The sequence below is a fragment of the Phocoena sinus genome, chromosome 9 (assembly GCF_008692025.1).
Source record: "Phocoena sinus isolate mPhoSin1 chromosome 9, mPhoSin1.pri, whole genome shotgun sequence".
NCBI classification, from domain to species: domain Eukaryota; kingdom Metazoa; phylum Chordata; class Mammalia; order Artiodactyla; family Phocoenidae; genus Phocoena; species Phocoena sinus.
The window spans coordinates 83279439-83305807 of NC_045771.1; the positions used below are offsets into that span (position 1 = coordinate 83279439).

Here is a 26369-nt window from a genome sequence, read left to right on the forward strand (position 1 = left end):
TGCTTTTTAAACCTTAATTCTTAAACTAATAGTCATATGTGTACTTTGCTTTCCTTCAAGGAGAATAATAAGTTGGATCTAACTATACTTTAAATCTAAGTTCATAGCACCTTCTTTCTTCCCAACTCTAACTCAGAATGTTCATTTGTGCATACATTTTTCATGGTTAGTACCTTGGTTAGTACATATGTAACCTTGTTTTTGTTGCTTCTGTTGTTCTTTTCTCCGTAATTTTGATCATCTTATTCAAAATAGATGGCTCTACTTGCAAATTCACTGATTCTACTTCATATTGAAACCTCCCCTTGGATGTATGTTTACCTTTTGTAATTATATTGATTTTTAAATTATTTCAGTTTTAAATTATTATCTCTACAGTATATACAAAACATGTGAACAGTAACTACTACTCTAAGTTTTTCTAACCCCTTACTTCTGCGGCCAGGAAGGCAGTTAATTAAGTAAAGTTTTTACAAAGCAAACATTTCCCTAGGAATGCAGTAAAGGTTTATCCTCAGTGGTTAATCTTGAGAAATTCAGTCACGTTAGACAGACATTTACTAAGCCTGTATAAGAACAGAGATTCTGAATTATGTTGTAGGGATATAAAGACAGGTAAATGCATACCCCTCCAGAACATTGTAGGTACGATGGTGGATTTATGGGAGAAAGGAGGTGATTTCACTGTGATTATTACCACAAAACAAATGCCCTTACCTGTACCATTAATCATGTCACAATCGCTTGCCCACTAAGAGACATGCCTAAGGAATAAAAAATTTAAAAAAAAAGGAAATGAACATTGTCATTCCAAGAACACCATCTCACATTACTTTGTCTATTATGATTCAGTACTTCTGCTAAAATAATAAATATTGATTAGACTAGATGTGACAAATGCTAAGTTTAAGAAATATTCTAAATCATTTGGTCTATGTTTTGTTTGAAGTTTTCATCTTGTTGAGATAAATGAAGTGCCTGTTACCATTAAGTGGCCAGATTAAAAAATAAAAACTGCCAAATGTTGTTAGTGAGAAACAATTTGGAGCAGCCAAAGTTCTTCAGAAAAGGTTGAGAAATATTTATCAGAAATTTAGATCTCTTCTTAGGGTTAGGTGCTTTTGTTGGAATGGGAGAAGTGTATTGTATCATAGTATGTTGAGTGTTCAGCTGAATAGGAGGAAAATATTAAGTGGATAACTGATGCAAACTCAGTATGAGGGAGAAGAGGGCAGTGTGGAGGAGGACAGAAAGAAGCAGATGTTTGATCAATAGCGATTGGAAACATGCAGATAATCAATTTATACTTTTCCCCTCTTTTAACTCTTGCATGAACTGACATTAAAGTAGGACAAAGTTTATTAATTTATACTCTGGTATCTATTTAAGATGTTTGTATTGTTTCCTGGTATATATACATATAACAGTAGAGATAGTTTGCCACTTTTTGATGATGGAAAACAGGTTTTTCAAACTCCTAACATAACATCCAGTAAGATGTCAAGGCAAGCTGCTGCTTCTTTTTTAAACAGAGTAAGCTATTAATCATGTTCAGTCTTGCCGTGGTCAGTTAAATTAACCTTATCATAATCTTAAACTCATGTGAAATTCTTACTCCAATTAGGAGCATATAGTAACTCTACTCAAAACCTCTCTGTGATATTGAAATGGAAGAAATGCTCACTTTTGTCAGTGTACAAACACTATGTGATATCCTCTAAAATGAACATTTAGAAGTGTTTGTTTTCCTCCATTAGACTTTTCTATAAAAAAAAATGTGACTATGGACTCAGTAGAAGAAAAAGGGTTACATGGGTTAGTATTTAACTGTTTTATGCAAATTTTAGATAGGAACCCAGTGTGAGGTAATGGTTACTTAATAAAAAGATTTCATCTCTTTTGATTTTGATCACTTTATTCTTCGTCAGGAAATCACTGATGTAAAACTCATTTTAACTTTGAGGAGAAAAGGCTTTTTCCTTGATATTTATTGGGATTCTTCCTATTTTAGACATATGAATTAGGTGTCTCCAGATAAACAGTCAGGAGCTAGGGAAAAGTAGGAAATCATGGCTATATGAACATATCCCATTCTACTGTTACTTCACAGGAGGCGTGCTCTTTATCAAGTTTAATATGTCAATGTTAGAGCAGGAAATAGTAATTCCATTTTCGTATTGATAAAGTTTTAAAAATCTGAGTTATCAGTATATAAAATTATTTCGAGAAAAATTTGAAGGGGAAAGTCATGAAAGCATTGGCATGGATTCATTTACCTTCCATTTTTATAGACATATTTAGTCATGTCCCTGGAATGAACAATTTTTATATTTCATGTTTAGTAAAGAAATAAAACAACAGTAAGATATATTTTCCTACCTGTTGGATGATAAGTTGACATATTGACTTTCTTCCTTTTCATTTGCGGTTATGTAATTGTATGAGTGCACGATAACGCTGGTTATGCAGCAGAGATGGAAGTAGTCCCTTTAGATTTCTTTAGTAAGAGACCCTGTTCATAAACGTCAACCCTCAAGTGGGGCTGATACTCAGCACCTATGCACTAGTGTGACCAGTCATCACAACTAAAGGGTTAACACCTGGCAGAACAGGAGTTTCTAGGGCTGAGATACAGGCAGGTCTGTTCCATAGGTTGGTGCCTGTGCATTACCAGTTGTTAAATAAGTTTCTTACCTGCCTTAGAGTATCCTAGTGACACACACACACACATACACATACACACTTTGCCTGGATACTTACTTTTTGCCTTTATATGTGTCAATTATGGCAACTTTGCTTATGTCATCTTTTCCATTGAAAACTTTATAAACTCCATCTGCAGTATTGTGGTCTGAAAAGATATGTACAAGAAAAAATTACTTCTAGAACAAGCCATATTTTCCAAGTTATAAAATATGTAATTAACTCACTTTTGCATTTCTCAAACACTGGTTGTTCATAATTATTTTATGTGATTTGAAAGATATATGCAATAAAGTTTTTAAATTATTGGTCTTTCACATTTTAAAAAGACAGAATGTAAAATGTGCCTAGAAATAGCTGTAGATGCTGAGACAAAGGTAGAAAACAAATATCAGAATCTGACGTGATCGAACTCCAGCACTCTTTGTCGTAATTAAGCCAGAAAGGCCATTGTGATCACTACTCCTATTATATTGAGGTGAGGGGATAGTGAACAAAACCTATGAGAACAATGACAGATTTCTAGAAATTTTCTCAATGTTATGATCTCTAATAAGTGGTTACTAAAGATTAGGTACATAGAATTAAAAAGAATTAGCCAAGGAAAGAAGAGTATTTGAGTTAAATAATAGTAACTGAATTCATTATTCCTCAAGCCTTTCTATACTTATATTTAATTGATATATAAGCTTGCAATCCTAAAAACCATCTAAAATAGAATAACAGCAATGAATTAGAAAATATAACAAATATCTCATATAGTGACAAGTGAATCATACTCAGTTTTTCAGTTCAATAGTCGTCTTGTTCTATTCGTGACTCAAAATGTTAAGCTATAACTAAAAACATCACCAAGTTCACATTTTTAAAAATCTCCTAACTGCCATTTCATGACATTTGTAGATTACTAGGAGTTCATATCAACTAATTTTATAAACATATGACATTGCTGAGTTATCATTCTCATGTAAATTTTGGGTAACTTTTAAGTTTACATTAAAACAAATTTGTAAGAGGTCTAGAGAAGGAGGAATGATATGATAAATACATTTAACACAAATATATGGCATTAAGCTTGATTATTTATAGATAGGAAATCAAAGCCAAAACTGTATTCAAAGCCTTACCAGCTTACAATCTAATTTTAGACAATTTATGTATTTGTCAAAGAATGGAAACTTGATTAAATGTCAGCTTCTTAATTTTAATTGTTAAATTCAGATACGTAAATTTCCCCAACTAGTATAGCTGAGTTCATGTGAGATAGAGACTTTTAAGTAATTAGAATATGTATTCCCAGATCAGAAATACACACTAAATAATAAAATTATGAATTGCCAATGCCACCATTTTTATCCAGTTAAAGTCTAACAATATCGACATTCATATTTGGTACTCACAGGATAAAACACACCAACTGTAGTAGTAATAGGGTGTGGAATCGAGCTCAAGAATGGATCCTTATAGCCCCACAATAGTTCTTTCAAAGTTCTCTTTTGAAACATAGAAGAGCTTGATCTTTTGATAAGTAAATTGAGTACTCCTTGAATAAATACATTTGGATAGACATGGGGTGCAGTCTCCAAAAAAGAAATCACGGTTTAAGACACCAGTTGCAGTATCAGATTTTTAACAAATAAATGGAAAATACTAGAATTTAGCTTAACAAAAGAAAGGGCCATAATTCAAAATAATGCCATAAGAACACATTTTCATAAAAATGACAAAATAAATAATATCTAATGATAGTTCTAATCATGAGATTAATTACAGTGGATTCTAGAGATTTCAAAACCAGTAATTTTGCTGTTTGTCTACTCACTGCTACAGCCAGATTGAGAACAGTGAAAGTGTCATTTTTGGTTCCAACTGATAGTGAGGGTTCAAAGATGGTACCATTGGGCTGCAGAAAAGAGACTGTGTGGGTCTCGGAGTCCCACGTTATATTTTCCTTGGCTAGATAACAAACTCTGAAAAACAAAAGTAAATAAAATTCAAAATAATTGTTGCAAGTGAACATTAAGTCTCAAATGCTGTTTATTCATGCAACAAATAATTTTTGAGTGCATAGACTATGTCAGAAATTAGGCTAAACAAGTAGGTTAAAATGATCAGTAGGCCAATGCTGAGCCTCTAGCAAAGTTGAGAAGAGGAACCTTAGATGTGCATAGTAGAGGAGAAGGAATACGTGTTATTATAGTGGGTTACACAGATTCTGTGGGAAAACACAGAACAGGAGCAAACCCAGGCTTGGGTTGGTTGTAGTGGGGATAATGGACAAGATAGGAGACTGGGATTGACATGTATGCATTATTGATACTATGTATAAAATAGACAGCTGATAGGAACTTACTGTACAGCACAAGGAACTCTACCTAATGCACTGTGGTAACCTAAATGGGAGGGAAGTACAAAAGGGAGGGTATCTGTATGTGTATGGTTGATTCATTTTGTTGTGCAGTGGAGGCTAACACAGCATTGTAAAGCAGCCATACTCCAATAAAAATAAAAATAAAAAAGATACAATTCCACATAAGTGGTCTGCATGACAAAGAGAAGTTTAGTTGGGTAAAATAGCGTAGAAAATAGCATGTATTAGGTAAGAAGTAGGACCCAGGTGTAATTTTAGAAATGCAGATGTTTCAATATAGTTGGTTTAAGGAGTAAGGAGAGTGGTGGAAATAAAACGACTGTAATAGGCAACATCTGGAACGTAAAAGGGTTGCATCCCATACTTAAATGTTTAGCTTTTATCCTGAGAGTCAGGAGGAGACAGCAGAGAGGTTTAAACAGGGGAACAGTAAGAGCACGTTTTCTTAGAAAGACTGTTCAAAGTGCACAGACTTTCCTGTACTGGCTTTTCCATAATTTCCAGTATTTTAATGAGAATTAAAGATAGCTAATGGAATACAATTTCCACTTTGGAGATCAGTTCCTCTCCATCCCTGCCCCATATACTGTATACTCATTAGTTCTAAGCTCCTGGAAAATACCAACTACTTTTTAGGAATGAGGTGAAGGGTGATTATTATGGAAAAAAATCTTTTGCAAGTACAAGATATTTACTGAGATGAAATAGGGTATTCATTGCTCTATCATATATTTGAATGTCTATTATGTGAGGTTCTAATAGTTATCTGTTGTTATCTAACTAAGGTAAAGACTGAAAAAACATGAAACTGAGGTGTAAAAACCAAAGCAAACCAAAGAAAACCTGACCTGATTTCAATCAGGTATAATAAAAAGGTAAATTCCTATAGGATAGGTATTATGTGTGTTTTGTATCCCCAAGCAGTGTCTGGTATATGGTAAGTACTTGGTAAATATTTTTGAATAAATAATTAATTGTTCATATTCTTTAAAAAGGGAATTCACAAAAAGATAGAAAGATCTTATTTCTAATATAAGTTCATCAAAGCTTTATTATTTACTGTTCTTGGAATACTATAGACATACAAAGAATATAAAAATCTGAAACAGCAGCCAGGACAGTCTATTAGTAGTCAGTTACTCTTTTCTCTTAGATAATTGTATTTTAAACTTAGGTTACATATTATTAACATTTAAAATTAAAATACTTTAATTTTCAGGAAGATTGATATATATGTAGTAGTTGAAATAATAGCAAAAATAATTGTGGCCCAAATTCTAGTTTACTTGGTTGTACTTACAATGCTATACCAGTAGATGGCACTCACTAAGGGAAAAATCCTTCAAACTGAGGCCTGTGCTTAGAATGTACTTTTAAAGAGAGAACATCATCACTCAATTTTTGGGTTAAAAATGAGAATATATACAGCTTTTAGAAAGTGTTGGTTAATAAGGTCAAAGGGAGGAATTTGCCTCAGATTTAGCCCAGTATTGCTTTCTATGTACTCCTGTCAAAGCAAAGTAACTTAAATTATTATTATTTTTTATGTTGGATCTGAGAATATTCTGAAGGAGGTACCAGGTCTTCACAGAAATGGTATAGGTTGGAATATATATCATTAAGATCTCAATCCAGGCAATTTTATGCTTTGACCCATGTCACATCTTTTCAATCAAAGTTTCATCAAGCTCACTTTAGCAGCAGAAAGCCAAATAAAGCCTGTGGTTCTGTTTGAGGAGAGACATCCTCCTCCACTTAGAACTTCAGCTGAGTTCAGGGTGTAACTGATGGAGAGGCAGGATCACCTCAACACGTGGAAGACTCTCAAACTCTTAACGTTTTCTGAAAAGTAAACAGTTGTTTTCCCATTATTTAAGGCATCCAAGCAGACACTAAGGACTCTGTTTTGTTGACATCATGAGACAAGATGACTCATAGTTGATCATAATTTCCTTTAACATTGTCATGTAAATAGGAGTTTATTGTTTATGTACTTTAGCTGCAAATCCAACTTCTCTAACCCTCACTTCATTGCTTCTCCAAGTAAATCAATTATATCTAACCCACCCTGCTTTCATCCCAGATAGAGATAGGTTAAAGCCTCTAAGAATAAAATTTATATAACCTATCAAGCAAGACTAGGACAGGATTCAATATTATGTTTATGTTTTCCCATACTCCAATTAATATCCTTAAAGGTAAAATCATAACCCCTCCAAACAAACAAAAAATTAAACAAAAACTGTGATGAGTTCTCAAATTCTAGAAACTATTCTCTTTTCTTGCATGTGGTCAGTTCACAGAGTTGTGATTTTTTTAAACAGTTATGCTTAGATTCTTATTAGGTCATATGTGAATTCTAGATTTTCATAGGTACACATCGTAGCTACAACATTTTTTGAACAAGATATTCATATAGGCTTTTGATAATGACATAGAACCATAAGACCCTGAAAAAATAGAAATATTTTTGAAGGTAAGATTTTTTTCTGTAACAATGAAAACCAAGTCTTCTTTGACAGAGTTGTGAATAGTCGCAGACCTGCGCCTGAAGACAAGGAGATGTGGGGATAATTACTAGACCAGAATAGGTACCAAGGTGCTCTGCAGCTTATATATCGTGTGCTGCGGCAGCAGACATCACCCTTCCAACTACTGTTATTTCATTATATTTGAGTGTGAGTTGTCAATCTAGAAACATATTAATGCATGGAGAGGAAAGAAATTATATAATTGTAGAATATCTGAAACAGATAAGAAAGTTAAACTATGAATTAGAAGAAACCATTATAAATATGAAATTTTGTAATAATGCTTGATCATAGTGTATAACTAGTTGTAGTTATTCTTGAGGAAAAAAATCACACATTTGTATAACAAATGATATAGCAGGACTTAACTCTGTTCCCATATGGGCACCATAAATGTATTCCTAATCCTTGGGTAGGTTTAGTGTTTTTAGCACCTCAATCTTTCCTTTCCTTACTTTGATAGTTAGAAAAGGCACATAGTCTAAAATTTAGATAGAAGAAAATGTACTCAACAGTCTAAGAGATATCAGTCCTAAGTTTGTATAAATATGGTATATCACTTCAAATCCCCTGGTATCAGTTTTTTAAATTTACAATTGAAAAGTTCTGGCTAATTATTTTCCCTTAGTTCTTATAGTTTAAGAATGAGTTCAAAAGTCTATTAAACTGTTAAGGCATGTAAGATAAAGGTATAGCTTATTTAGTCTCAGTACTGAAGAAAATATAAGAATGAAACTATTGAATAAATACAAATACCCTTAAGACCTGGAAAATAGTTTGAATAGAAGTCCTTAGCAGATATTGTAGTTAGGTAGAATCAGTTTAATGCTGTGGTTCTCAGAACTGAGTGTGTATTGAAATCCCCCGGAGTATTTGTAAAACTCATTGCTGAGCTCCAAACCAAGAGTCTCTGATTCATTTGGTCTAAGGTGGGGCCTGAGAATTCACATTTCTACTTAGTTCCCAGGAGATGCTGATGTGGCTGGTTCAGGAGCCACCCTTGGAGAACCACTCATATAACCTACGCTTTCAATTTTAGGATTTTAAAGTGCTCTGGTTTTAAAATTGTGATAGATGTTTTTCTATTTAGCATGCATATTTTAGACTTGTTGAGAATACATGCCACAAGTGTAAAACTCCTGTGACTTCCTAAATGTAGGGCAGTTAATTGATGCTGATAAATTCATAATAAAATATATATTTCGTATCATCATTAAATCCTTAGATTAGGGTTTTATATAGGCAGAAACAAAAATTTCAGTGTATATTAATGGCAAGAAAATAACAAGTATATTCCAATACAATGGCAGTTGTCAAGTGGAAGCTTTTTCAGAAATACATATGGTCAAGGAAAGAGTGCCACTTATTATGGGGACTCATTCACCTGTACGTGTAAGGACCTGTGCTTAACTTTAATTTTGCTGCTGTTAACTGCCACTCCCTCTGGATTCTGCACATCAAAGATTCAGAACTGTCTGTAAACTTCTGTGCCTGTTTTAACCCAATTTTTAAAAGCAATTGTACCTTCATCAAGGACAGCTTCCTATGAAAAAGAAAACAAGTTTGGGTTATTTCTTTGTAGTAGGTACGGGCAGTTGTTGGAGTTTAAAACCTTTAATTATTCAATAAAAGGACTAAGCTCAAGTATCTTGCTCGTGAGAACCTTTGTAACCTGCCATATGTTTGCAACAGAAATGTTTTCAACAAATTATGATAGCAATCTCTTTTAGTTAATCTTTTACAAAGGGAATCTGTGTGTAATATTGCAGACATGTCTGTTGATTGTAAGGCCAACCGTTGGCAAGCTTTAGAGTGACTTTATGTGAGAGTTCACAATTTACTAAGGAAATTTTATTAAACCTTTTCCAAAAAGTTCTTATCAGGTTGAACATTAACTTCTCTTCTGCCCTCAGTGAGTTGGACTGAGAAGGAAAAACAGAGAAAAATCTAGTGGTATTGGAAGCTTTTTCTCTTTTTTCAAAAGTTGGATACTTCAGGGGGAAGTCACTTAACGTTTGTTAGATTAAGAAAAACACAAATTTGACTTTTCTCCTTCAAAATCCTGCTCAGTGTGGCTTCTCTAATTCTCAATATATTTACAGCAACCTGTTAGTACATGTTTCCAAAAATTACAACAGTCTAATTCATTACAATTAGGTTACTACTTTTTAGATAAAAGGATGAAGGAAGTTTTCCTTTTATTCTTTTGTGAAATCCATTCAAATAATTGATGCCCCTCATAGTAATGATAGAAAAAACAGGAAAAAAATACCAATGACAGAATCAGAAAACCCTACATTAGAAATCTCTCCTGTGCTTCAGGAGCTGGGACTGAGTAGAAAGTCACCAAACCCCTTGGGTCAATTTCAGTATCTGTAAAACGAGGGAGTTATCGTAGATGCTCTCCTGGATTCCTTGCAAGGCTTTCACTCTCTGGGCAGGAAGCCTCTGTAGCTCTAGTAGCTAACGCAGACAAAGGTGACTTTGTAGCAGGCAGTGTTTCCAAGTAAGTACCTTGGGAGGGATGCCCAGGTGTAAAGTTCCAACTTACTTTAGTGCTAGAGGAAGAGGGAGGAAGTATTTCACACAAAATGAGCCTAACCAGACCCATGAATACAGGGACAATCTGATTTCTTTGTTTCCTTCACCTGCAAGCATCAATTCATAGAATGATGGATCAGGAAAGGACATTGGACATTAGCACATTTTCTAGGAGAGCGTGCTGAGGCTCTGAGAAACCAGGTGTCTGGCCCAAGGGTAACCAGGCAAATACCTAGAAGTAGAATCATGACGAGGATCCTAGTCTCTGACCCTTAGGCTGGTCCTCTTTTACACCGTGTTTTTACTAATTTTTTTGTTTCTGTCATCTCTGCACTTAGTTGGTAGAACTCAAATTGAGTTAGCTGTCTTCAGGATACTTTACTTATTGCTTAATGTAGAAAATAAGGGGAATCCTTAGAGAAGAACAGGACATTGGGTATAATGCCTTTATGAAACCCTGTGCTGTTGCGATCCTTTTACACTGGGTACATTGGAGCTGCTAAAGCAATGTGAGACCTTCTTAATTTTTACAAGCAATTGTCCTTGGAAATCTTTTTATTTGCTCCTAAAATGTCTTATTTCCATAGCAAGCCCAAAATTAAGACAGAATTGCACATAGATAAAGTATTATTGCTATTCCTCTAAATGTAAAGATGTTTACCCTAAATGATCAGAGTGTTATAGCTGAAATCTATATGGAAGCTGAAAACTATGTTAATTTACCCATTTCAAGAGACTTTATGAGGGGAAAACACACATGAGCATACACACATACACATGATTACTCTCACACTATAGAATCTTAAGGACTAATACAATATTAAGTGTTTATCATGTACCTCTGAAGGTACATATTTATTTCAGTTTTTAATGAGAGGAACACAATATATGTTTATATTGAAAAGGCACTGTGATAGAATGTACTTGGCAGGACAGAAAACTCCCTAACTATCATGCTTGTACATTTAATATCAAAAGGCATCATAAGTGTATCATGCTTTTTCTTCTAAGTGCCATGAATCATTTTGCCTTGTTTGTTCATCTGGAGACATAGAGAGATAGATTTTTTTTTTTTAAATGGGAAAGTTGAAACACAAAGAGTTGAAATCAGTGCATGAATTATCAGCTGTTAGAGATAGGGTCATCTAACCCCATCCATTTTTTTTTACAGGTAGAAGTGGGTTCTAGAGAAACAGATGTCTGATTCAGTGTTGTATGACAATTTAGTAGTAGGTAATGGAGAATCAGGCCTTTTACTCCAATCTTGTGTAGTTTCCATAATACCATGATTTGTTCAGAGACAAAGAAAAAAATATTGAAGCAGTCAGAACAGAAATAAATTTCTTCTGATCGTAACGCTACCGTATGTATTAGAAAATTGTATTGGCCTACTTGAGTACTAAGACTAATTTTAGCTCCAGTTCCTTTAGTTTTAAAAGGAGGAAAAGTTTTTATGTCCTTTGTGAATTTAAGAGGCCTTGGTTTTAAATTGACCTTGGACTATCTGGTCTATTTTGCACATCTTTCACTAAATTTGAAGTACAAAGGTGATAAATATGTGTACAGAAGAAGTAATATAGTTTAAGATCCTCTCACTTGTCTGAGAAGTACATCAGTATGTGTCCCTGACTTTAAATGTTCAGATTATCCAGCCCTAGTAATAACTGGATTCCAGCCTGATGACTCTTACATGGCATGGTCTGCAGCTGCATTGAAAGCCATTTACCTTGAGACTTCTCTTTGCTACATTAATTTGAAAGCAGATGTTTGGGAGAATAGTATCTTCTATCTAGTCACATGGTCGCTTCATTATTGCTGTTACAGGAAAACAGTACTCATCAACATGATGGTCAACTTTAGTGTAACTATTAAATTTAATATCTTCTTATGCATGAAGTGTTTAGAATACATTTGTAAAAAAATATATATATCCCATTTCTCAAGGGTATTATAGAGTTCCAAGAAACAGAATCATACACAGCAGATTTTAATCTTTGAGTAGATTTCCTTGTCCTAGTCCCAGCCTGATCGAATACATTGGCTTCTTTACTCAAAGCCTAGAGTGAAGTGGTTAACAATGAAACTAGATGCTATGAGTTTGATCCCCAATTTGGTCACATGCTAACCATTTAAACTTGGGCAGGTTATTTAATTTCTTTGTACCTCTGTTTCCTTATCTGTGCAATGGGGATAATAAAAATATTAATATTAGGTTGAACTGTATAAAATTAGTATTTTTGAAAGTCAAAATAAGCAGAATATGGAGTAATTAAATATTTATCCTCATAGGTTGTTATAAGAATTAGTAAATGTGAGCACTGAGAATAGTGTTAGCATATAATAAGCATTCAATAAACATTGGCTACTATTATTATACAAATTCTATCCACCCTTTCTAGGGAGAACTCTCATCTCATTTACTTCCCAGATTGCTTTCACTACTTTGTTCTTAACATTACTGTCTAAACCAGTCCTGTGGAAATAACTCATGTAAAATCTTATGACACTTCTTTTTCTGTTATTTAATCATTTTAATATTTACTCCCCATCTAGTGAAATCAAAACTTCCTTAAAAAAAAGTAGAAACATACTGAAAACAGTGTTCATCCTCTCCTCTCACTACTAAAATTTGTTCTGATTTGGACGAATTACAAGCAGTTCTCCCATGTTCAAAAAATTTTCTCGTGTGTGAATTATGTATATGTATGTCTGTGCATGTTGCGAGAAAGAAATCTTTAGTTCCCTTCTTTGTCCTTTTTCTGAAGTCCTTTGGTAGTTTCTACTTTCCACATTCGTGATAGCTCATACCATTGACTTCTAGTCTATCTAGCAAGATTGCATAAACCTGCTGGGTCCATACAAATCTAGTAGGAATCATAGTCTAAAATACTGGTAAAGAAATTTTCACATACAATGCATAAAAAGCACGAAGTCCCTAAAAAAACACTCCTTGGAAATAAAGAGTAAAGAAATACATATATATATGAAGTAAAATATATGGACCATTTTAGGCTATTCCAACGGCCAGTGTCAAGGTGCCATCTTTTAGAATGAGAGGGCATCATAGAGTCCCAACTCTATACTTTAAAAATTAGGTAACAGGGCTTCCCTGGTGGCGCAGTGGTTGAGAGTCCGCCTGCCGATGCAGGGGACGCGGGTTCGTGCCCCGGTCTGGGAGGATCCCACATGCCGCGGAGCGGCTGGGCCCGTGAGCCATGGCCGCTGAGCCTGCGCGTCCGGAGCCTGTCCTCCGCAGCGGGAGAGGCCACAACAGTGAGAGGCCCGCGTAACGCATAAAAAAAAAAAAAAAAAAAAAAAAAAAAAAAAATTAGGTAACAACATGAGATGATCTTCTGATCTTTTAAAATTAAGCAATTTAATTCTTCTTTTTTTAATGGCACATTTATACAGGTAATAACGTTCTCAGTTTGGTATTAGTCCATAAAATGAAGCAAGTAATCTGCATTGATTTCAGTGGTAAACAAAATCTGATCTGATTTTACAAAATACATTTGTAAAAATAACAGCAGTAACCTAAGTGGTCCTGAGGCAGGGGTAAGATGCTTTGCTCTCTGGGATTACACATAACTCAGAGATGTGTGCCAATTTCTCGGTCCTTTGTCTCTACATTCAGACTCTCTAGAAAGCAAATCTACTGTTTAGTTTTATCTGTAACCTCTATAGTAAAGATTAAATCTGAGCTCTGATGTTTGATATATACACTGATGTTCATATCAAATCATTTATAAAACCTCTCTCTTTTTCTCCTAAGGTATACATTTCTATCAGTAACTCAGTTGGACATTTTGCAGTTTGTTCTTTTTTACTCCTCTCTCTCCCTGTTTAGTCCCTCTATCCCGCTGCATCCCATCACCCATCAGTTCTATGTACTCCACCACACTAGACCAGGGTGCCTTTTGTTATGTGCAGACTGTGCAAAGATCTTTCTAAAGAGAGTCTTAAATTCTCCTTGGAAGTGGTCATGTCCTATATTGTTGTTTCCTGTTTTTGGTCTCCTCACTTTCCAACACTTACTATTGTAGAATTACAGAGTACAAAGCTGTGTAAATCAGCAAGTCCCTCCTTTCATGTTGCCTAGGTTTGGAAACTGACTCGTCCTCTTTTTGGCTAGGTGAGTTGGCAAGTTGATTTAAGGTTGTGTGACTATAAAATGGGTAAAATAATAGTACCTTCTCATAGATACTTGTGAAGATTAAATGAATTTGTATATATGAAGCTCTTAGTAACATTAAATAACACTAAATTAATTATTTAGTATATTAGTATATAGTATATTTGATATCAATCTCTAAATGCAGATTTTGTTATATCTAACCCCTACCAGAAGACATACACCAACTACTATTGCCTATCATGTCATTAATTAAAGTCTTCTGCGTAATGTTCAAAACTTCCTAAATCTTACCACATGTTGTCTTTCTAATCATCTCTCTTGTTAATCCTATATTTCTGGCACATTTTCTACATTGTTCCCTCCCTCATCACATTTAGTTGCATTTCCACAACTTTATCCATCGTATTAACCAGTTCTTTGACACCTTTACTGCAGTCTACTTTGGACACTCAAAGTTTTATACTTCAAAATGCAACTCAAGTCTCTCCTTCTTCCTGAAGTTATTGAGTACTCTGAGAAAGTTCTTTTTCTAGATAACATTTATTTTTCCATATTCTATACTTTAGAATTCAATTATAGAGTTTCACAGGTCTCTACATTTTTTATAATTTGCTTTTCCCCAGTTAAAACTTACATTTCTTGAGATAAATATTTATTTTATTCTCTTTTAGCCTCTATACAAAAGCAAATTTCTGATGTCTGAAAACTCTTATTTCCTCAGGATTAACCATTGTGAATTTAGAGATACGTATTAAACAATTAAAATAGATGCTAGCACCTCTCCTGCCATCTAACAGAATCTATATGTATAATATTGTTTAATAATAATATATAGTTGTTCACTATTCAGCTATTGATCATCAATTATGTATCAGAAAAAAATAGTCTTAATGTAAAATGCTATGCACTGGAAGATTGTTGTGACTTTTCTATTCTGAAAACTTTTCCATAATATAAGTTATAGTCTGTGTGTTAGAACTGACCCTGTTCTCTCTACACAGAAAATTCAGAAGGGAAGCACAGTTTATAGAATAAGAAGTGTGTTGAGCAATGACAATTCTCTGTCACACCATTAGATAACTGTCACCTCACCATCACCTGTATGTCTCTGTTGAACTGTATAAAAAATGGTATCAAGAAATCTGGCAATTCCAAGGAAGGAGATGGCATTCAACTTATAATATTTTTTTCAATTAAATGTATGCAGTTGAAGATAGGCAATCTGTTAGTAACAGAAAAGATAGAAATTACTATATTATTACTAAGCCAATATAGCAGGCAAGTATAGAAAGTGTACCTTAAAATGTCCTATTTTTCTGTCTTTTATACTGAGACAACAGCTGTAATGGTACAATGAGACAATTTATTTAAACTGTAAAACATAAGCATTTTAGCTAAGCAACAAAAACAAAGCATTGGAAAATAATAACTTCTTGTCCTAAGAAACTTGATTTGAAATTAAATCTACGTATTTATTTGTCAAACATGGATGAGACAGATAATGGTCTTGGCAGGAACAGAAATTGCAGTGTGAGTTGGTAGTCTAGCCCATTTTATGAACCAGTTCTTGTTCTCCAGTGTGCACTGTGCTTACTAACATCTAGACCACTGACATCTGAACCACGCTGAGAGCTGAGGCAAGCACTCAGATATGTTTTATTTGGTCAACATTAGGTTTAGAAAATGAACACACATGCCTTTAGGCAGAGCACACACTTTTAAATTCCAGTAGTCCCTCTCTTCACTTTATCTTATTCTTGGCATCTTAAAAATTTTTTGTTAAGTTTGTCTTCAAACCCTTGAAGCCACTTGAAATTTGACTTTTCCATCCCTGGTTTAGGACTTCAGCAGATCTGCTACTCCTTATCCTAGTTTTCTGTCTCTTTATCAATTAAAGTTGGTGAGTGTGAAGCTGAATTAGAAAGAGCTAGGATTGAGATAAATTTTGGCTTGTTGTGCAAAGTCTATATACCAAGTCATTTTATTTTTAGTTAAAACTATAGTCAACTTATTATGCATATACTGGGGTATATCCTATATATCATTTCTGAAAATATTTTTTAAGAGTCAAGTATAAAACTTCATCAATAGGAAATATCAATATTTATAAGACAATCATATATTATTACACATATTTTAAAAAGAAGTTAAGCAAACAAAAAATTATTTTTTACCAGTTTTGCCAAATATTCCTGTATCAGTATTAAACACAATTATGTTTAAGTTATGTATAAGAAATATCATTTTACTTTTCTGCATATTAACCAGAGTGCAACTACTTCTGTAAATATACTCTCACAAAATACAGTTACTTATTTCTTATTCAAAAGCATATCAATATATGGTTTGGACATAATTAAAAACAATAATAAGCAGTTAAGGAATACAAAAAATAACTAGATTAAAATATAATTATCAAAAAGTCATCACGAGAGGAGGAGAGTACAAATGCAGGTTTTTAAAAATGCATTTGAAATTGAGATCAACAACTTAAAGCAGTCATACATGTATATATAGACTGCTATACAAAAACCACATGGTAACCACAAATCAAAAGTCTATAATACATATACACACAAAAAAGAAAACAGAATAACTCATAACACTAAAGATAGCCATCAAATTACAAGAGAAGAGAACAAAAGAGGAAGGGAAGGAAAAAGACCTACAAAAATGAATCCAAAAATATTAATAAAATGGCAATAAGAACATAAATATCAATATAAATAAATATCAATAATTACATGAAATGTAAATGGACTAAATGCTCCAACCAAAAGGCAGAATGGCTGAATGGATACAAAAACAGACCCATATATATGCTGTGAGCAAGAGACTCACTTCAGATCTAAAGACACAGACTGAAAGCAAGGGGTGGAAAAAGGTATTCCATGCAAAAGGAATTCAGAAGAAAGCCAGAGTAGCAATACTTATATAAGACAAAATAGATTTTAAAATAAAAACAGTTATAAGAGACAGAGAAAGACACTCCATAATGATCAAGAGATCAAACCAAGAAGAAGATATAGTACTTGTAAATATATATGCACCCAAAATAGGAGCACCTAAACATATAAGGCACATAATAATGGACATAAAAGGAGAAATTGACAATAACACAATAATAGTAGAGGATTTTTAACACCCCTCTTACATCATATAGATCATCCACATATAAAATCAGTAAGGAAACACTGGCCTTAAGTGACACATTAGGCCAAATGGATTTAATTGATTATATGGAACATTCCACTTGAGAGCAGCAGAATACACATTCATTCCAAGTGCACCTGGAACATTCTCCAGGACAGATCACATGCTAGGCCACAAAAGAAGCCTTGGTAAATTTAAGAAAATTGAAATTATATTAAGCACCTTTTCTGACCACAGTGCAATGAGACTTGAAATAAACTGCAAGAAAAAAACTGCAACAAAACAAAACAAAACACGTGGAGGCTAAACAATATGTTACTAAACAACCAATGGATCACTAAAGAAATCAAAGAGGAAATCAAAAATTACCTAGAGAGAAATGAAAATGAAACATGATGATCCAAAACCAGTGTTTTGCAGCAAAGGCAGTTCTAAGAGAGAAGTTTACTGTAATACAAGTTTACCTCAGGAAACAAGAAAAATCTCAGTTAAACAATCTTAACTTACACTTAAAGGAACTAGAGAAAGAAGAACAAAAAGAAACCTGCAGTTAGTAGAAAGAAATCATAAACATCAGAGCAGACAAAAATGAAATAGAAACTAAAAAAAAAAAAATCAATAAAACTAAAAGCTGGTTCTTTGAAAAGATAAACAGGGCTTCCCTGGTGGCGCAGTGGTTGAGAGTCCGCCTGCCGATGCAGGGGACACGGGTTCGTGCCCCGGTCTGGGAGGATCCCACATGCCGCGGAGCGGCTGGGCCCGTGAGCCATGGCCGCTGAGCCTGCGCGTCCGGAGCCTGTCCTCCGCAACGGGAGAGGCCACAACAGTGAGAGGCCCGCGTAACGCATAAAAAAAAAAAAAAAAAAAAAAAAAAAAAAAAAAAAAAAAGATAAACAAACTTGATAAAGCTTTAGCCAGACTCATCAAGAAAAAAAAGAAATAGCCCAAATCAGTAAAATCAGAAATGAAAAAGCATAAGTTATAACTGACACCACAGACGTACAAAAGATCATAAGAGACTACTATGAACAACTGTGTGCCAGTAAAATGGACAAGCTAGACTAAGAAATGGACAAGTTCTAAGATACAGTCTCCCAAGACTGAACCAGGAAGAAATAGAAAATATGAACAGACCAATTACGAGTAATGAAATTCAATCAGTAATTTAAAAACTCCGAATAAATAAAAGTACAGGATCAGATGGCTTTACAGGTGAATTCTACTAAATATTTAGAGAATAATTGACACCTATCCTTCTGAAACTATTCCAGAAAATTGCAGAGGAAGGAATACTTTCGAACTCATTCTGTGAGGCCAGTGTCATCCTGATACCAAAACCAGACATAGTACAGAAAAAGAAAACTAAAAGCCAATATCACTGATGAACATAGATGCAAAAATTCTTAACAATATGTTAGCAAACCAAATCCAACAATATGTTAAAAGGATCATATATCATGATCAAGTGGGATTTATTCCAGGGATGGAAGGATTTTTCAGTATCTGCAAATCAAACAGTGTGATACACCACATTAACAAAATGAAGAAAGAAACCATATGATCATCTTAATAGATGCAGAAAAAGCTTTTGATAAAACTCAACATCCATTTATGATAAAAATTCTCCAGGAGGTGGGCACAGAGGTAACCTACCTCAACATAATGAAGGCCATGCATAACAAACCACAGCTAACATCATACTCAATGGTGAGAAGCTGAAAGTATTTCCTCTAAGATAAGGAACAAGACAAGAATGTACACTCTTTCCACTTTTCTTCAACATGGTTTTGGAAGTCCTAGCCTCACCAGTCAGAGAAGAAAAAGAAATAAAAAGAATCTAATTTGGAAAGGAAGAAGTAAAACTGTCACTGTTTGCAAATGACATATATTATACATAGAAAATCCTAAATATGCCCCCAGAAAACTACTAAAGTTCATCAATGAATTCAGTAAACTTGCAGGATACAAAATTAATATAGACATCTGTTGCATTTCTATACACTAACAGGGAACTATCAGAAAGAGAAATTAAGGAAACAATCCCATTTACCACTGCATCAAAAAGAATGTAATACCTAGAAATAAACCAACCTAGGAGGTAACAGACCTGTACTTGGAAAACTATACGACACTGATGAAAGAAATTAAAGACAACACAAACAGATGCAAAGATATACTGTGTTCATGGATTGGATGAATTAATATTATTAAAATAATACCACCTAAGGCAAACTAGAGATTTGGTGCAATCCCTATCAAAATACCAATGGCATTTTCCACAAACTAGAATAAATAATTTAAAAATCTCTATGGAAACACAAAAGACACCAAATAACCAAAACAAACATGAGAAAAAAAAATGGAGCTAGAGGAATCAAGCTTCCTGATTTCAGAGAATTATACAAAGTTACAGTAATCAAAACAGTATTGTATTAGCACAAAAACAGATACATAGATCAATGGAGCAGAATAGGGAGCCCAGAAATAAACCCATACCTATGATCAATTAAACTTCAACAAAGGAGACAAGAACATACAATGGAGAAAAGACATTCTCTTCAGCAAGTTGTGTTGCAAAAGCTGGGCAACCTCATGAGAATCAATGAAACTAAACACTCCCTCATACCATATACAAAAATATACTCAAAATGGATTAAAGACCTAAATTTAAAACTGGATATCATAAAACCCCTAGAGGAAAACATAGGCAGAACGCTCTGTGACATAAATCACAGCAATATTTTTTTAGCTCTGTCTCAAAAAGCAAAGGAAATAAAAGCAAAAATAAACATGGGACCTAATGAAACTTAAAAGTTTTTGCAGAACAAAGGAAAGATTGACAACACAAAAACACAACTTACTGAATGGAAGAAAATATTTGTAAATGCTATGACCATGGATAAGAGGTTAATATCAAAAATATATAAACATCTCATACAATTCAACATCAAAAGAAAACCGAACAACCTATTTTAAAAATGGGCAGAAGAACTTACTAGACATTTTTAAAAGAGAATATCAGATGGCCAATGGGCACATGACAAGATATACAACATTGCTAATCATTAGGAAAATACAAATCAAAACCACAATGAGATATCACTCACACCTGTCAGAATGGCTATCATTAAAAACATGACAAATAAGAAATGTTGGTGAGGATGTGGAGAAAAGGGAACCCTGATTCATTGTTGGTAGTAATGTAAATTGGTGCAGCCACTGTGGAAAATAGTGTGGAGGTTTCTCAAAAAAACTGAAAATAGAACTACCATATGACTCAGAAATTCCACTCCTGGCTATATATGTGAAAAAAACAAAAACACTAATGTGAAAAGATACGTGCACCCTAGTATTCATAGCTGCGTTATTTTCAGTTGCCAAGATACGGAAGTATCTTCAGTGTCCATCAACAGATGAATGGATAAAGAAGTGGTATATTTTCACAAAGGAATGAATACTCAGCCATGAGAATTTTTTTAGCTATTTGCAGCAACATAGATGGACTTGGAGGGCATTGTGTTAAGTGAAATAAGACAGACGGAAAAGGCAAATACTATATGATATGACTTATATGTGGAATCTAAAATATACAACAAAGTAGTGGAAAAAAAAAAAAGCAGCAGGCTCATAGATATAGACAACAAACTAGTGGTTACCAGTGAGGAGAGGAGAGGAAGGAGGGACAATATAGGCATAGTGGATAAATGGTGAAGAAAATATTTAAGGTAGTGGATGCCTAGTTTCTGTGATAGGTCTTGTTTTCTTACTAGCCTCAAATATATATATTTTAACATATTCTAGTGCAGTATTGTTCATTTTGTCATGGACAACTGATTAATGACAATTCTGTTAAAATCAACCAGATGGTGTCAGTATGTATTTCACCTAGTCAATCTTATCCTTGGTATCTTTATATGATATATGCTTATTTCATAAAGATGGCAAGAAAACTCTTAGTGGAATGAGTAGATCCTATTGTAACAAAGAATTTATTACTCTAATATTTGAAAATATAGTCAGTTGAGCTATTTTGGTTGCAACAGGATTTTTTTTAAATGGAGTTGACCTGACATTGATAAGCAGATCGTGCTTTGTAGCTTTTAATCAAATATTCCCTACTTCAAAATGCCCCTGGCCAGGAAAAACAAAAATGCCAACAGAATGGAGGCTATAGACAAAAAAGAGGCACACATGATATTTTTGTCAACCTTGTAAATATAGTAATAAAAATTATATTTTGTTATGGTCTCAGATTTTCCCTCCATAGCTTTGTTGTGGTAGAAACACCACTCTTATGAATTTATTAGTATCTCTTTCCACTTTAGGAACCACTTAGTTTTTCAGAATTACTACCAGCATAGCTAAGAAAATAAGGGAAATTAGAGTTTCCCCAAAATGCAGAAAGACAAATGTTATAAAAAATTTTCATGGCAATTTATTAATATTTTACTCTTTTTATCTATTAGGATTTCCCTTTACCTGTTTCACTGTAAGTCAGGATAAACAAACTGATTCACACTGAGGTCCTGGTGGCTGAGAAGCTTGAATAGTCATGAGTGTCACATGTTTTTTTTTTTTTTTCCATTGTAAGTGAAAAACTCACAAGCCTAAACAAGTGACTTATTTTTCCTGTGGAATTTTATGTGTCACTGAGCAAGTAGGGTGGGCTTTTTATTAATTGCTTGGGGGTGGAGGGTGAAGAATAACAGGCTACCTCCTATGGCTTTGGCCAGGGTTGTCATAATGCGATGGAACAAGTTATGTAAACCTGATAATAATGACTAGATATTCTCAGGTAGATAATTGTACAGCACCTGAAAATTTTCGTGGAACATAATCTTTTAAACAATCATTGTAATTGCTAAGTAGAGAATGTCACCCAGGTGTCCTGTACTGTATACAAGTGATCATATTCAGGGGAGCTTATCAAGTAATATTTTACTGAATGCCCATTTCATAGAACATTCCCCACTTTTCATCTGCAAGTTGTACCTAAGGTGGTCATTAAAATAAAGGGATCCAACCTGGTGTAATTGAGACTGGTAGACTGAAAATGAAACCAAAGCCTGATATGCTGCCACTTAATGGCTGTATACCTCAAATTCCTCGTGTGTAACACAAGATGCTAAGATGAGATCTGTAGTTTTTAATTTAAGCAGCTGAACTGGCTCTTCACTCAAATTCTTACACAGAAGACCAAGCAGAGTGACTATGATTATAACAGTGGTGGCAACCCTGAGACCCCGATGTCCTTTGCAGTTCTGACAGATGGAATATAAAATGATTTAAAAATTATAATTTGGTTGTTGCTAAAATGGATATACGTGTGTTTATTTGCTACTTTTCGGATTCTATGCCATCACCTAGTTGACAATCTATTTGACCTTTACCAGAATCATTCTCCTTTATTCAAGCATCCCCATGGACTGTAGGGAAGAGTCCCAAGGGGCAAAGAGTCCCAAGAAAGTCCACTGGAGAACCCAGGGGGCAGCACGTTCTTCAGTGCCTCCCTCTTTAAACCTGAAAACTCATTATTATGACTTATAAGAACCCTGAGCTGAGAGACATCAAATCATGGGCAGACCTGCATACTGCCTAGACTCTGTCTGCTTTAAAGTTAAAACTAAAGTGACATAGTGTACACAGCCCACTGCTGTTGAGTCAAGTTCATCAGAAAACAGAAGTGTCAATAATTTATTGTGTTGAATCGCATGGTTAGGCAGTTCCTAGTCTAACTCTGGATAATGCATAAGCAATGATACCAGAGTTACTCTAACATTCCTGCACATGTGTACTGATATTTTCAGCAGAAAAAGATTGAGTTTATCTACTTTTTCAAATTTTTAACTGCGTGACTCACTTTTGTTACCTTGATGTAAGTTTCCATTTTTTTCCCTCTAAGAATAGGGAAGATATTTCACATGAGTGTAGTCCTGCTTTATCAGCAGCTTTGCTTTCTGTGGTTTCAGTTACCCACAGTCACATAAGGTCAACTGAGGGCAACTAAAACTGTCCAAAGCAAAATCTTGAATAAGGGGTATTGCTTAGGATTTGGTGCTGTCCATGGTTTCAGGGCCATGCTGAAAGTCTTGGAAGGTACCCCAAGACATCCATGGATAAGGGAGTGATTACCGTACTTGGGTACATTTATTATGCTTCAGTGCCTTGTCACCATGAATAAGTATTGCTATCATAATCATACTTTAACCTTATGCTTCATACTACAAAATTATAAATACAGTTGACCCTTGAATAACACAGAGGGGTTATAGGCACAGACCCTTTTCACAGTGGAAAAACCACATTATAACTATATAGTCAGCCTTCCTTATCTGTGGTTCTGCATGGATTCAACCAATGACCCATTGTGGATTGGGCAGTGCTGTAGTTTTTATTGAAAAAAATCTGCATAAAAGTGGACCCTTGAAGTTTCAACCTGTTTTGTTCAAGGGTCACCTGTAGTTTTATTCACCTGAAGCAAAAGAGGGACAAACCCATTATGTAAGGCATACACTGAGTACATAAGAAGAAAGTTCAGGTTACTCAGCACATCCTATTCAACAGCTTCCCCACTTTTCTCTCAAATGCAGTTATTTATAGCAAGTAAAATTTTTTCTTGCTTACTTGGTTTTCTTAACAATGCAGCATCTTACATATTAAAATTTATTTTATTTGCTAATTTTAGATTAAACTTTTTTCTTTATTGTTTCTTCTTCATAGAAATAGACAAGATATTGATGTCTGTAGTAATTTACTGCTTGTTTAAAGTACTTAAATTTAGAAAACAAAGGTGCTGGAAAGAAAATTAATTATTAAGACTTATGTCAAGTAGAGAAAGTAAAAAGTATGTTTTAAGATATCACTAATCACATACTTTTCTTGAGTCTGTAGGGATATCAGCTGTATCCTATCAGTTCATAGATCATAAATTCTATTTCTTTTGTAGAATTCGTGAGTATATCTACATGTGGGCTTTCTTTGAAAGAAGGAAGAATAGAATTTTTCTGTTTCTTTTTTTGTTGTCATATCTACATAGTGTTTCTAGAATGAGCAGTATGCCTTTGCACTATGTTGCACTGGTGGTAGGAACTGAGGCTGAGCTCTAAAAAGCATCTGCAATACGTAGTTCAGAACAACAAAGTTCCCAGGGAATCTGTAATTATTCCCATGTGTGGATAGAGCTGTGTTCCCTGGGAAACTCCACCTAGAAAAGGCATCACCCAGGGACTTCCCTGATGGCTCTTTGGTTAAGAATCTGCCTGCCAATGCAGGGGACACGGGTTCGATCCCTGGTCCGGGAAGATCACACATGCCACGGAGCAACTAAGCCCATGCGCTACAACTACTGAGCCCGTGCGCCACAGCTACTGAAGCCTGTGCACCTAGAGCCCAGGCTCCACAACAAGAGAAGCCACCGCAATGAGAAGCCTGTGCACCACAATGAAAAGTAGCCCCCGCTCGCTGCAACTAGAGAAACCTGCATGCAGCAATGAAGACCCAAAACAGCCAAAAATAAAGTAATTAAAAAAAAATAAAAATAAATAAAAGCCATCACCCAGAGGTAAAATTTCCTGGGATGTGAACTACGAAACTTTAAAACAGTTTCAGATTACAAGAATATATACTTGTACCATAAATGAATGCCAGGACTTGGATGACATTTTCTAACTCATGAGTGAGTATCACAAATTTCCTATTCTATCCATAAGTCTTCTTTCCATTTTTCCTTAGAATAGGGAACCAGATCAGACACCTGTGTTTTCCACTAGACACACACTATTATTCTTTTGATACTCAATCTTCCTCACCTAATAAATACAGTATCTGCCCATAAAACTCAGTTTTAGAGTTTTGAGTGTAATTAACACAACAACAGGTTGAATATGAGTGGTGAAATTTAGCTTTCAAAATTAATTAAGTTCCTTTTCACACTCTTACTTTACACAATATCTAGGTGTGTTTACAAAGCCATGATTCCCTAGACATGAGTAAAATGCAGATACACATCCAAGCTAGTTAAACCAGTCATTTAAATCTGGTTGTTTCATCATGTGGAAACAGAAGGTCATTAGACTAGTACGTATTTTACATGCGATCCCAATATGTAAAGATAGTTAAAAGAACAGCTATTCTGGTCAAAGTGGGAACTATGGCCCATTCCCCTTCCAGTCACATCTCATTTGGGCTCTGAGTCATCCCCACAGAACCCAAGGGCTCTGTGGAAAATGTTTAAATAACTAGATTAGGAGATCTCCAACACATTTTTTTCTTGAACTTACCATAATCCTTTTAATATACTTGTGCATTTCCATCCTATCAGAATATATGGAGGTAAAAATATGTAATAGAAAAAAGTTTATAGATATCTATAATGTAAAACAATAATATACATCACTAAATTATGTTTTTCAAATATAACAACTTAAAAGTTGTTTTGGATGGGGCCTGAACCAAGATGGCGGAGTAGAAGGATGTGCTCTCACTCCCTCTTGTGAGAACACCAGAATCACAACTAGCTGCTGGACAGTAATCAACAGGAAGACACGGGAACTCACCAAAAAAGATACCCCACAGCCAAAGACAAAGGAGAAGCCACAATGAGATGGTAGGAGGGGTGCAATCACAGTAAATCAAATCCCATAACTGCTGGGTGGGTGACTCACAGACTGGAGAACACTTATACCACAGAAGTCCACCCACTGGAGGGAAGGTTCTGAGCCCCACGTCAGGCTTCCAAACCTAGGGATCCGGCAACTGGAGGAGGAATTCCTAGAGAATCAGACTTTGAAGGCTAGTGGGATTTGACTGCAGGACTTTGACAGGACTGGGGGAAACAAAGTCCACTCTTAGAGGGCACACACAAAGTGTGTGCATCGAGACCCATGGGAAGGAGCAGTGACCCCAGGGGAGAATGAACCAGACCTACCTGCTAGTA

General features: G+C 34.8%; 1 pseudogene; it reads right to left on the bottom strand.

Moving 5' to 3' along the window:
- The window catches only part of LOC116759166, a 38120-nt pseudogene extending 12374 nt beyond the window's left edge, over positions 1-25746 (bottom strand).
- Between the last annotated feature and the right edge of the window lie 623 nt (positions 25747-26369).